The sequence below is a fragment of the Paramormyrops kingsleyae genome, chromosome 21, assembly GCF_048594095.1.
Source record: "Paramormyrops kingsleyae isolate MSU_618 chromosome 21, PKINGS_0.4, whole genome shotgun sequence".
In the NCBI taxonomy this organism is placed as follows: domain Eukaryota; kingdom Metazoa; phylum Chordata; class Actinopteri; order Osteoglossiformes; family Mormyridae; genus Paramormyrops; species Paramormyrops kingsleyae.
Window position 1 is genome coordinate 16,425,809 of NC_132817.1, and position 14,187 is coordinate 16,439,995.

Genomic DNA, 14,187 nt, shown 5'->3' on the forward strand with positions numbered 1-14,187 from the left:
AGGAAAATTGCAATAGGGAGAGAGAGGGGTCACTCGGTCCGTGTGATTTGACATGTGGTTTGGAGGATGCGAGGCTTTGACTTGCTCCTAGTGGTTGACTGTGCGACTGGGCGATGGACAGGCATCCCCCTCCCTGGTACCTTGTGCCCAATGATTACTGGGATAGACTCCAGGATGGTGTTAAGTGCTTATTGAAAACAGGTGGATGGATGGGTGAGTGGTTTTATGATGGTTTTATCTGTCTAGTGAATCTAGTAAATCCAAGGTTTGTGGCTCAGCTTGTTTCATATCCCTCTACCAGGTGTTTCCATTGAAAATCACTGACAGTGATTCTATGTGAAGACTACAGAGAAATTTGTCTGACACAGATCAGCTTTCACTTAGTGCTCCTTAATTGGGTGCTACTGTAATTAAAGATTGCCGCTGGTTAAATGCAAATTTTTTATGTTCTCGGGAAATATGGGGGTACAGTTATGGAATTGTAGCTAGGCGACATATGATCTGTCTCATTTTCTTTCTGTCCTGGCAGATGGAGTTAAACCTCAAAGTGCCCCGAGTTCAGACACTCAGCCTTTCAAGGCCCTCAAGCATTTTGAACATTCATTAAAAGTGAAAGGAGAACTCCACACTTGCATGATGGCAGAAAAGCAGCAGTATTACTGTGTTTATATACTAATCCTGGATGAAAACATAATTCCATTCTTGCACCAGGAAGGATCTTCCCTCCTGACTCTCCTTTCTATTTTTAATACACAGCACCTAGCTCACAGGTAGCCTTCTCTCCTGACTCTCCTTTCTATTTTTAATGCAGCACCTAGCTCACAGGTAGCCTTCCCTCCTGACTCTCCTTTCTATTTTTAATACAGCACCTAGCTCACAGGTAGCCTTTCCTCCTGACTCTCCTTTCTATTTTTAATACAGCACCTAGCTCACAGGTAGCCTTCCCTCCTGACTCTCCTTTCTATTTTTAATACAGCACCTAGCTCACAGGAAGCCTTCTCTCCTGACTCTCCTTTCTATTTTTAATACAGCACCTAGCTCACAGGTAGCCTTCCCTCCTGACTCTCCTTTCTATTTTTAATACAGCACCTAGCTCACAGGAAGCCTTCTCTCCTGACTCTCCTTTCTATTTTTAATACAGCACCTAGCTCACAGGTAGCCTTCCCTCCTGACTCTCCTTTCTATTTTTAATACAGCACCTAGGTCACAGGAAGCCTTCCCTCCTGACTCACCTTTCTATTTTTAATACAGCACCTAGCTCACAGGAAGCACGCTGATCTGGTGAAAAAGAACATTTCCTCACTACATACAATGGCTCCCAAGACTAAAAAAATAGAGGCAGCATAGAAGAGCCACATTATTTTTCAAGGATCTTGAACAGAAACACGTGGTAAGTCACACAAAGGTGTTACAGATAAAGAAGTGTGCCACTAACTTCCTGTTTGGGGACTGAATAATCAACAAGACAGGAATGTTAGGGGTCTAGGTGCTCGAATAAGCCATCCACCACCAAGGTTAATCGGGCTCCTTAACTGCGAATGTTCTCTTGCAGATGAAGGCGTTCGAACACATGTTCTCTTTTAGTGGCAGGAGAAGTCACGGAAACAAGCGTGGGAGTATCAGGAGACCGTGAGATGACAGAACCGAGAAATTCGAGACACTCGAGTTAAGTACAACAGGAAGCTGAGGGAGGAGAGCGAGTCAGTTCAAGCAGCTGGGATCCAGCCTTTCCACCCTGGGCTTCACGTAGAGGTGATAATGCCTGATGACAGGACTGTAAATTAACATCAGTCCTCCAGGAACATTTCAGTGCAATTCAAGTCAAGCTGCAAAGGTGCACCTGATCCTTTTCCGGGACACGGCGAGCGTGATACCCATGCGAAAAGTCAAAAGCAATTAAGAAAACAAGATTTACACAGCAAGGACGATGCTTTTGCAGTGAGAGGTGATTAATTTGCCATCAGAGTCGGCCACCTAACCATAACCACTGAGCTCAAGAAAATGCACAGCAACACTTGCATAAAAATATACATTTAATTTGGTGACAGATAAATGATACCAACACACATCTGTTCGTTGAGGTTGGGCGTTTATGCAAACACATTTGTGTTGTTACATAATTATAAGCCTTGGATGTTAATGAGGTTCATTTTTTATTATATCTGTGGAACCTGTTCATGTATGGAATCAAGACAACCTTCTGTTTGAATCAAGGCTTTATGAGCAAAGGGAAATAGTGGAGGTAATCAGCAGAACTGGATAGATCAGGCCCAGAAAACAGAAATCCAGACCAAGATTTTGTTTCAACCAACCAGTTGAGTGACTGTGACTTAGTTGTGGCTCAACCGGTTGGTTGAAACAAAGTCTTGGTCTGGGTTTTTTACTTCCTGGTCCTGAACTATCCGCCTCACAAGTCCTTGAAGAGCCTTCCATTTCCGTGCTGAGATATTGACACTGAATTGCAGAGTGTGGCACCTGCCCCAAGAAGAACTTGAGATACCAGACCAGCGCAATGCTTGGACAAAATCAGTACTTCAAACTGTGTCACATGCCAGGTACCACTGTGTCTCCCCACGCTCCACGTGCAGAGATAATGACCGCAGTGACTCTTATTCAGGTCAAGTTTGTGCCCTTCCTCTGTCCTCCATGAAATGTCTAAAACAATCTACAGCAGGGCTTTCATTGCTGTGCAGAATGTCAAGAAACGCTGTTTTACGGAGGACAGCAGGGACAAAAAAGACGAGATTTGTAGAGATACAAAGATGGATAAAGTGTCAAAAGTCTTTTCTTTTCTATGCAATACAGAACAAAAATGTAAAGCAAAGTTGAAACAGTAGCTGTACTGTATACATGGCACTAAAGTTATATTTTCATGAAAAAGACCTATATTTCATAATAGTTACACAACCTGTGTGATTTTTTTTCCTCACTAATTGGTGTGCTTCTTATGAAACGCTGTGACCAGCGTGTATACTTTCCATGGTAGCTGAGTCCGCTGGCTGTCACCATGGTGATATAATGTGTAACCGTACCTTCCAGTGCACAAGCCCACCCTTGGCCAATGATCAGTGCTACGGGTGGGGTTATCGGGTAATTCTGGGACAACCTGCAAAAGACAGAGGGGGACCGTTTCAGTGACATGTGGACTCACTCAGCCACTAATCCCTAACTGAGGTAGAAACACAGCAGCCACAAGCCACAGTGAGATGTGGAGCACACAGTACAGAGTGAAGTAGCAAAGCCATACATGGACTGATGTTCTAGGTTACGTTGGAACGTTATCAGGTGGGGAAACACATTTCTACACATATCTTGTGGTTCATATATTTATAAGCAAATGGACAGATAGATCAGATGTCATACCACATTGATTAGATTTCCATTGGATACTGTGTGTTTGCGTATGGGGGGTGGTTCCCGGAGTGAGACAGTTTCCATGTCACATGGGACCAATCACCACCCCAACAGACGCTGGTCTTTCAGATACAGATCTCTTTCAGTTTAATGGCCCATTAAAGTCGGTATCATGATACGGATTTCAACACATGTATGATCCTTCGCCGCAACACAATGTTCCAGTTACAGGTTGCATAATAAACTGGCGTGGTCTGGGGCATTTCAAAGGGAGGCAACCACAGAGTCAATTAGCTTGGAAAGTTTTCACGGCTGATGGCTAATGAGGGCGAACGGGTCAATTTAGCCCATTAATTACGCCGATGGCTATCGCCTGGCTTCTGACTGAAGTTGACGTATTAAGCAATATTTCCAGGAGCTGTGAGTTAAATTGGATGGAGAAGGGCCACATCGACTGCAGATGTGTTTCAGATGAAAGGCTTTATTATAGTTTCTGAAATAAACAGCGCAAACGGAAGGTTTACAGGAACACCACGTGTCCGCCGTGCCGAACGACATGCTGCTCTCTGTCCCGGGAGCGTGCTCAGATCCTGATTACCCGCATCACATGCGAGTCATTCCTCCTGCTTTTCATAGCGCTGAGGGTGATGGATTTATGTGTGTGACGCTTTTCAGGCAGGGGTGATGTTGGGGGGGGGGGGGGTGATCAACTCCAAAACATGCCCGAATAATAAGACAAATCACTGGCAATTATGCTATTTTGGATGAGGGAGCTACTGTGCAGTGGGGAAATAGAAGGTTCTGCCAATACCCAGATGTACAAAAGCTCACGTATGGTAATGGAGTCCATGTGGATATAATTACGTGATTTCATACACACCCCCTGCGAGGAACACGATGAGAGTGATTGTGACAGAAATGGTGAACCCACTTACCAGATAATTGGCACGTGTTTAGAAAGAACTTCTGAGAAAAGTCCTTCTGCCCCGCACCTCTTCAATGTCCAAGCCGGTAACTTATTTCCGCAGAGAAAACGGAAGAAAAGCAAATCATCCGTGGGCAGAAAATATCAAAACAGGAAGACATGAATGTATTTTTGATATATTCAACTTTTATTCACACTTCTTCCTCACTCACTGAAGGAAGCATCCTGCTTTATTAGTCAAACATATCCTGTTGCCCTTCTTCGATCTCATTATCTCAAGTGTTTCTCAATCACTCTCATTTCATTTCTCAAATAAGAGGCTTGCATCTCACACAGAACAAAACACCAGCGTGCAGAAATTAATTAAACTTGATGAAGAGTCAGGACATTATGATGGCCTAGTGCTTAGTACTGAGGCATTAATATTTACGTAACTTATTTATAACAGGACCCTTGCTCCAAAGCAATGTATCTGTGAGACATTTGGTTTTTGCTGCTGCCTCTCTGGAGTTTGCAGGTTTTTGCTCTGTGAGTATCTCAGGTCCAAAGGCATGTGGTTAGGTGCATTGTTCTGTGACAGACTGGCATCCTGCCCAGGGTGCCCTGCTTCATGCGCTGGGCTTCCTGATATACTCTCCAAAAACATAAACCAAACCCAAAAATTGCAAAACATTCAGCTTTTATTGGCCTCAACAGCAAGTACCCAGAAGATATTGTGCAATATATTTGAACCCATGTGTTAGTTTGAATTGTATCAAACATTTACATCCATCCATCCATCCATCCATTATCTGCCGCTTGTCCGGGGTTCGGGTGTTGTTGATCCTGTTATTGAGTTAAGTGTAGCTAATGTAACTGATGATAATTTGATGATAAACTTTACAGACAGTGTTAGTCCCTCTTTTTATAATGTATAAGAGCATTCTGGGTAAAACTGTGTTCACAAGTAGAGTTTCTTTTTTGTAGAAAGTGCTACTTCGAGCTACTCAGACCACTGAGTTTTGCTCAGAATCTGGGCTGGCTAGCAAGCCAGGTGGAGAAGAAACCTGGGAAGGAAATGCAGGCTCCTGGACAGACGCTTACAATGGCAGCCAGTGACACTCTTCTGCAGACAGACATGAGGTGCATGCTCAAGCTATTTTTGACTTCGCCTGTCACAACCTGTGCTTGTGTGAGGTTCTTCTCTACAATGTAAGGACTTCAGACGTGGCTGAGATCAAGCACGAGCAACCAACGGCTGTCAGGACTGGCCATGCGAAAGGCAGACTGAGGAGAATTTCTCAAAAGATGGGAAAGATCGGACATTGTTGGTCCAGCTTCTTTTCAGCAATAAAGTTAGAGTAATAGGCTAAGACATGTTAAATAAGTCATAAAATAGATGATTTAGTTTAAACCGCCAAAGGTGCTGAAAAATTATTATTATGTATTTTCCTTTCAGTAAACAGGTTACGGTACCAGTAAGATTTCACACATACACGCATTTAATCCCAAATATGACAAATCAAATATAAGTTCTAGATTTAAAATGCTCCAATACTGCCACTTTTGAATATAAGCACTCTGTCGGTAGAGTTCAAAGGTCAACGTATTGTTTTAACTTCCTGAATTCCAAGAAGAGCAGTAGCGGAGAGATGGCATGACTTTGTGGGGCTGCTTCTCAAACAGCTTCTGGGAATAATATGAACACAGAACACTCCCATTATCAACTAGGGCTTTACTGTCATACGATCTATATACAATCCACAGCATACAGTGGCATGAAAACTGGCACAGCAATACAGAGTTGTTTGGAGAACAAAAACTCATTTTAAGAGCAGACGTGACCTCTGTCCCAAAAAAAAAAAAAAAAACTGTGTACTAAGCGATTTATTGTTATATCTGAGCAGCATGGAGGCTCATTCGGTAGCTCAGAAGCATCACACCTCCAGGCCTGGGAGTTTAATTGCTGGCTCCATATTTATGTGCGTACAGTTTGCAATTTTCCTCCCATACTGCAAAGACACGGTGTTAGGTGGCTTGGTCTCTCTATACTGCCTTGAGACAGTTTCTTGAATAACAGGCTTGAATTTCAAATTATCAAATTATCAGCATAAGGAAATGAACTAAGACTGATGGTAGGTGTAGGACTTTGGAGAAACCTTGTTTGTTACAGGGTTCCTCCAGGTACTCTGGGTTAAAAAGCATTTGGTTTTCAAATGGTGTTTGTAAGTTTACATAGAGTGTGACCGTGTGCCTTGTGTTTCATAGTACAGTATCCAGCCTCACCGTGACTAGATCAGCATTGTGGTAAATGGTGTAATTATTGTACATTCTTTGTCAATAGAATGCAAAAAGTTGCTGTTTTTGTAAACATTATACCTAAGACTGAATTTTTTGCTATTAAAAAGCTGGAAGAAAAGTTTGAAATAAGGCAAGAAAGTGATGTAAGCTTGTTATTCGGTGAATGAACTACAGTAATGAATCATATACGCATACATATCATGAGGTTGGCTGATTCACTAGCACTGAGAGATCAGCTGATAAAATATAACGGATATTGGAAACTGCTGATATCGCTAGAGCAGGTGTAAAATCTTCCCAGCTTGCTCAATAGAACGTTGGCAAGAGAGGAAAGATGGTCAACAGAAGGGCAAGATCAACCAAAATATAGAGTCCCGGGTCCGAGACAGATATGATGCAAAAGGAAACATCACTGAAAATGCAGCTGTGAAGCTTCTGTATTGATATTGATTAAATATGCAAAAGAAGAGAAAATACATATACTGTGTGCAAAATGCCACGCATTTCAACTGTATTCGGTGTCCTGTGCTAAAACCGTAATACCGTATGAGGAGGAACATGAAGTTTAACACTCCGATCGATTTGTTTTCACACTCATGCAGTTGTGCTCCTGCTCTGACTCATTGTAACACATGTTCATTTTACCAGACTCCCCCCAAGTGAGGCATCACTCCTAGTTGCTACGGATTACCACTGACATTATGGAACAGGGCCTCGGAGTTAATAAAATCTGTTTCGTTTGTCTCCGCTTTTTTTATCTTGGTTTGGCTCAGCACAGCACTGGCGAAGCAAAAATGAAAATCTGGGACCTGTGCCTGTCAGTCCCCGGGGGCCTGTTTGACCTCCCTTGGAAAGGAAAACATCTGATCGTGACGTACAGAGGGAGAGAGTGGAGGTCTGGTTTCTACTCTGGTTTTGATGACTCAATCAAATGAAGCTGACCTTTGCAGAACTAGGCCAGGTGCTGAACACTAGTGGGTATTCAGGGTGGCCCACTGACTGTAGGCCAAGGAGATGTGTAGTTTTGCAGGTTAGGTCTCTGTGTCAGCGATCAAAAGGTCACTGCTTTGCATTCTGTGGCTTCTGGAGTGATTTCACCTTTGGGCCCTTGAGCTTAACCCCAATTACTACAGGGACTGGCTGATGCGGCTTTTCAACTGTACATAACTTGGATAAAAGTGTCTGCTAAATCAATAAATGTAAAGAGAATTCGGGACATCGCTTATAAAGCTTTATAAAAGAACACGCCACTCTGTGACTGGACACCCCTATCAATCCTATATTAATAGTCTTACTTAAACAGATCTCCACTGATCTGTTTTCCTTCAACTCTTTCCTGCTAAACAATAAATATACAAAAGCAGTAATATGGTAATATGGACAAAGAGAGAACATTTTTACGCATTTTCTGATCATAACAAGGCTCAAGTAATCATTAATCTTAAAATAAAAAATAGGGAAAAGAAACCACTGACAATTTGAACATTCGGGAATCGATGTTATGTTAACCAGAGGTTGTGCAATTCAAATATAGTCCCATTACAAACTATATGGTTAGATGCAGCACTCTGTTGCAATCAACTGCAAATATGACAGCAATGTTAGCCATATTTCACATTCAAGGAAGTTTCTGCATGGGGTCGTGGCACAAAAACCAAGGGAAGAAAAATTATATTTATGTTTATTTGTGGTTATAAAATGCCTGAGAAGAATAGATCGTGAAAAATGGCCAAAATGTAATTTAGAAAAATAAAAGAATAATTTTTATATGGTCTCTTCAATCCAATTCACTATCTTTGTTAGGGAAGATTTAAGTGATTTACTCAAGAATTTAACTGAGAGCTTCATATAATCCAACACTTGATGACTGTAAGCAGAAATGGGCTAAAATCTCATGAGAAGTCATGCCCTCACAATGCTTATTGGAACAGAAACTTCCTTTAAGGGACAAAGTGGAATATAATGTACTTTTTATTCTATAATGAGCATTAAGATGATTCAGTTGTCTGGCGAAAAAGATTGCCAGTTGGAGTAATTTAATATTTGAAGAGCATGCAATGTTCTGAATTCAAAGCTTTAAAAGAATTAAATAATAAATATTTGGGTTTGCATAGGGACCAGGACAGTGTTTGATTTGCGTAGAGTCTCGCTTAAAAAAATTCTCCTCGGAATGTCCAATTTAAATGCTGCAGCAAATACCAGTCTTCAGGGTTTAGATCTGATTGCCATGGAGTTTGAAGTAACACTCTGTCTATTACACCTGATTGTCTCACAGATCAGAGGCAAACTTCAATCATATGGCATCTGGACCAAAGGGCTGTGGTGGGAGGGGTGGTAATAGCAGGAGATGGTGCCTATCCACCCTCTTTAATCCCTCCCCAATTTTGAAACCACATAGGTGTGTGACTATTGGACACTGAGCTCATCTGGGTACAGCTCAGGTCAGGTGCTAATGTTCCTGTTGTGGATCTACACCATAAACAATGAATAGGCCTGATATTGCACATGACCATAATTTATATTTATATTTAAGTTATGGTATCTATTCCTCTTTGAGTAACAATTCACTTGAGGGGGACATAAATATTAGTACACTCTTATACTTAGTGTATTAAATAATTTTCATACTGATCCCATGATCGTTCATCATTATTCAATCATAAATACATGTATTTGTATTTGAATAGTAACTGAGTTACTAAACCACTTGTGCACCTTCACGTAAAACATTACCTGTATTTGTAAATATTTTATTTGCACCTGCTTAGATGCTGACTGCATTTCATTGGCTCTGTACCTGTACTTAAGCACGAAGGCAAAAATGTTGAATGTAATTTAATCTTATCTAATCTAACCTAAAACCTAAGAAAACAAATTTAAATACTCACACTTAACCATTACCTAAGTCACACCGTGCATGTAACCCTAGTAGAGTATGAGTTACGAACCAGATCCGCTTTAGGTCAAATTTGTAGGTAAGTCGGAAAAATAATAATGCAGAACATAATAATAATTATTATTTTAAAGTAATAATAAAAGTAACTACACGTGGTACTGTACTGTACTGTACCCGGAGCCCTGCTGAAACCGCGCGATCTTTTCATGAACGTCACAAAGTAGTGAGTGCGTTTGTTATTATGAACCATTGTATGTAGCCCGGATGTTTTATGTAACAGGTTTTATGATCTGGGGACTGAATGTACTAGTACAAGTGTCTCAAAACAGCCTCTGGATGCTTATGAAATATCATATATGAGAGAGAGGGGGGGGGGGGATCGCTGCTAAAGAGCAGTTGCTAGAGATATGGGTTGGTGGAGAAGCTGAAATCATGTGACCACAGTGTGAGCTCTCAGGAACAACGCCCCGAAACAATGAAATGACGTCATGTCCTCTCTCCTGATCAGATCAGCAAGGTCGCGGTACGGCAGAGCCAATGAGAAAGGCACACATCTCATTAATGGTTCAAGGCCGCGGTAAGGCAAAGCCAATGAGAAGGGCGCGCGTCTCATTAATGGTTCAAGGCTGCGGTACGGCCAATGAGAAAGGCACACATCTCATTAATCGTTCAAGGCCGCGGTACGGCAGAGCCAATGAGAAAGGCACACATCTCATTAATGGTTCAAGGCCGCGGTACGGCAGAGCCAATGAGAAAGGCACACATCTCATTAATGGTTCAAGGCCGCGGTACGGCAGAGCCAATGGGAAAGGCACACATCTCATTAATGGTTCAAGGCCGCGGTACGGCAAAGCCAATGAGAAAGGCGCGCGTCTCATTAATGGTTCAAGGCCGCGGTACGGCAGAGCCAATGAGAAAGGCACACATCTCATTAATGGTTCAAGGCCGCGGTACGGCAAAGCCAATGAGAAGGGCGCGCATCTCATTAATGGTTCAAGGCCGTGGTACGGCAAAGCCAATGAGAAGGGCGCGCGTCTCATTAATGGTTCAAGGCCACAGCACATGTGTCATGTGACTACAGCAGAGCGATTATTGCATTCTAACTAAAAAAACCAAACATTCCTTGTTCAAATGTTAATATCCTAATGAACGAAGTATGGAAAATGGCAAAAAGACAGAGATCAAAGTACATATTCAATAAACAAAAAAGAGAAATAGACATAGCAGCATTAAAATGTAGCCATAGTGCACTTCTTGGAGAAGGAATGCAAGGGCAACTTTAAAAGCTTAGAAAGGATGCTGAATTGCATCAGAAAAGCCTGGTGAGACTGAATCCCTCTTGGCTTGACTCATTATTTCCCTTCTTGGGTATTTTCATCTCCTTTTGCAGGCTCCTACTCAAATTTAAACTTCAAAGGACTTGCATCCAAAACAGATCATCTGAAACATCTACATTCAACTGCAGTTCAAAAAGACTGAAGATTCCCGCAAACAACATAAAACTGCAAAATGCACACCAGGTGTAACAAATGAAATATTAAATCTGTTTTACAACAGTGTGAAAGCTGGATAAGGATTGAGTCAGATTGCACAGACGTTTCACATGGGAGCACACACCAAAGGTTTCTTAGATCATTAATTTGGGAGCAAATGGACTTTCCTGAACCTCAGCTGCTCAGTCATTCGTACATCTCCTTCACTCGGATCTCTGAGGAAGTCACATCTGTTTCTAACAACGTTATCCAAAGATATAGTCGCCACCGATGCAATCATGAGCATTTTTCTATTATTGCGTGCGTGTTACTACAGTATGTGTGCTATTGTGTGTTTTTGTTCTTATTTGAGCTACTGGATGCCTAAATTTACTTTGTGATCAATAAAGTATCTTTCTCCCTCCCTCTCTCTCTCTCTCTCTCTCTCTCTCTCCCTCTCTCTTTCTATCTATCTTGGGTAATATGCATCTATATTCTTCATCTTTTCAAACTACCAGTTGAGCAACTAATAGGAGTTTTGTGATTCGCCAAAGCTTATGTGTCTCCAACAGTGAAGGACAACCTTATTTTTTTGTTTACGTGACATAGCCATTTAAACCAGCTCCTTCTTTATTTAAACTTTGTGCTTAATGAAGCACGCTAGGTCAAGTATCCTGACAAAGCAAATCAAAACAGAGCTCCAGATGACAAATTACACTCAGATTACAGTGTCTTTAACCATCAGATCATATTTCTTTCTTTATTTGTTTGTTTATTTACTTGCCAAGTGAGGCATATAATAAAAAACAAACACGCGGCTGTCTTGCAGGCAGCTTTTGGAGTCAGTGTTGCTAGGAGAAGTGCAAGTTCAAGACAATTGAGAAGCCAAGAGCCATACAAACATTATTTGGAACTCAACATCTGAAAAGCTATACAAATAAAATCAGCGGAAGGATTAGATTAGTCGAGATTTTCCTGTAAGACATGGGCCTTAGGGTCACGTTCTGTCGCGCTGATGATAGCTAATGGCAGAAGCTCATAGCTACAGGGATTCTCCAGGTTACGAATGAGTCGAATTTGCAGGTAAATGGAAGCATAATGATAATACAGTACATAATAATAGCAATAATTATACGATGATAATAAAAGTAGTCACATACAGTACTGCACTGTACCTCGAGCCGACGAACTGCTGAAGTCTTGCAATGTTTTCATAAACGTCTTAAAGTTGTGTGAGCATTTGTTGTTACAAACTTGAATTTAACCCAAATCTTTAATATAAAAGGCTTTATGGCAGTCCATTCGTAAGCGTGGGCTGTCCGTGAGTTGGACGTTCTTAACTCAGGGGCTGCCTGCCTGTTTCGGATAGTTGTATAGACCCCAGACCATTGTACAACACCCAGGAACTTTTTTCGTTTGGAGCCAGACACGCTGCACATACTAATGTGAACTTCACAGCCTATGTTTATGTCTTGTATAAAGAAAGCATTGCAAGGTTTTTATGTTTGCTTTTTCTCCCCTGCAGAGATCTGTTTTAACCTTCGAAGACGGACCTTCCGTTTCACCTCACGAAGCAAAGAAATGGTGGTGAATCTCAGTGGTGGATCTCGCTCCCTCTCTCTGCCCACTTAACATGCGGCGAGATGCAAGCAAGTTCTTTGCACCCCCTTTCAAAGCTATTGTTCTGGGTCGTGATCCTGGACTTCTGGAAGAGGCAGCTTATCTGCATGCACAGTGAGAGGAGACCTTTAAAGGAATTAGCATATTTCCCACGCTGCTCATTAGCCGCATGCGCTGCAAACCTGTTTCCCCCTCAACCTCTACCTATGCAAGTCAACGGCACAAAAGAAACCCACAAGCGGAGCCTCTTCTGATTGTCTTCTTTGTGTTCATTGCTGCCAGACGCCCCCAGAGAGAGCGAAGCTCTTTAATGCCACCAAGCTAAAAATGCAAGCCACTCATAAATATGCGAGGCTAGAGAAATGCGGCATACCGGGCACCCCCAGGGAGGCTGCGAAAAACGCATGCATGCTAATGCTAACTGTTGCCATGGCACAGCAACACAGTAACTCAAGAGACTGCCCGTGTATCCATGCAGAACGGACTTGAAAGGCCTTGATGAGGCGCTACGCAATTTGGAAGGAGCGTGTGCATGGAGGAATCTGCAACTGCCCATGGTGATTTCTCAGACATTCAGAGTCCACGTTGCGCTCAGGCTCGATTAGAATAAGGGGCGTGTTTGCGCAGTTGCCATTCAGAGAGCTGAAAAGAGCAGCAGCAAGATTCACATCAATAAAACCCCCAGGGCATAAATGACTTCAGTCCAACGCCTTGAGAAAATAATTTTAACCTCCTGAGACCCCACCCATTCATTTATGTCCATTGTAGTGGATATTTTGTTTTTGCATCTATCGTTTCACTGATGTAAGGAAACGTATTTATTCCTGTTGTACACTAAAGAGGGCATGCTGTGAAATTAAAAAGAAAAATAAATTTGAAAAAATCTAAATTGTAAGATGTCTTATTTCCTCCAAAGACAAATAACCTAAATTGAGGGACACTTTTTTCCTTGGGTCTCAGGAGGTTAAACAATTTCAGAAAAGGTAAATTCAGGATGCAGAAAAACATGCTTGAATTCAGAATTGTGCTCCAGAATCAAAAATTAATAACTCCTGTGTTTAGTGTGTTTATTTTAATCTCAAAGGATTATATGCCTCGGAATCCTACAGAAGAGCTAGAGTCTGCGTCCAGGGAGAGAGGGAGGTGTGGTCTTACCTGCCAGCTGTCCTGCTATCGTGAAAGGCAAAACACTTTGTAGCTGCCTGGCTGAATAGATGAATATCAACTATATTCATTAAACCAGCCTTCCTCAAACTGAACGGATGGGTAGTGGGCTTCAGAGGAAAAGGAAAAATGAAACAAAAGAAAGGAAGTATAAAAGCAGAAATGTTCCATCGGTGAGACATTCCCATAATAAGTTTAAGCAAAAGCAGAACAGCACGAATCCGTTTTGTGGCATATCTACTGAACACATCTACAGAAGCTTCAATGGATCATATCTTAACAAGAATGTGATTGGAAAGTGTTAGAATGCATCTCAATAGATGGACTGACAGCTTCATGTTACTTCATAGCAAAAATTAATTCTGCAAACATTTTCTCTAGTTTAATGCGACCCTGAAAGTGTGAAAACAGGTGAGATTTTGCGATTTGGAACATTGTGTACTACGGAATGCTTGTGTAGGTGTTAATAATTTGCT

At 41.8% G+C, this 14,187-nt stretch overlaps 1 long non-coding RNA gene across 1 annotated transcript; it reads right to left on the reverse strand.

The window, feature by feature from the left end:
* Positions 1 to 2,025: 2,025 nt before the first annotated feature.
* On the reverse strand, positions 2,026 to 13,862 carry LOC111836696 (uncharacterized). Its single transcript, XR_002836474.2, has 3 exons — positions 13,703 to 13,862; positions 4,290 to 4,369; positions 2,026 to 3,106 (listed from the first exon to the last, which is right to left on the reverse strand). It is a non-coding gene; the product is annotated as an uncharacterized lncRNA (long non-coding RNA).
* Between the last annotated feature and the right edge of the window lie 325 nt (positions 13,863 to 14,187).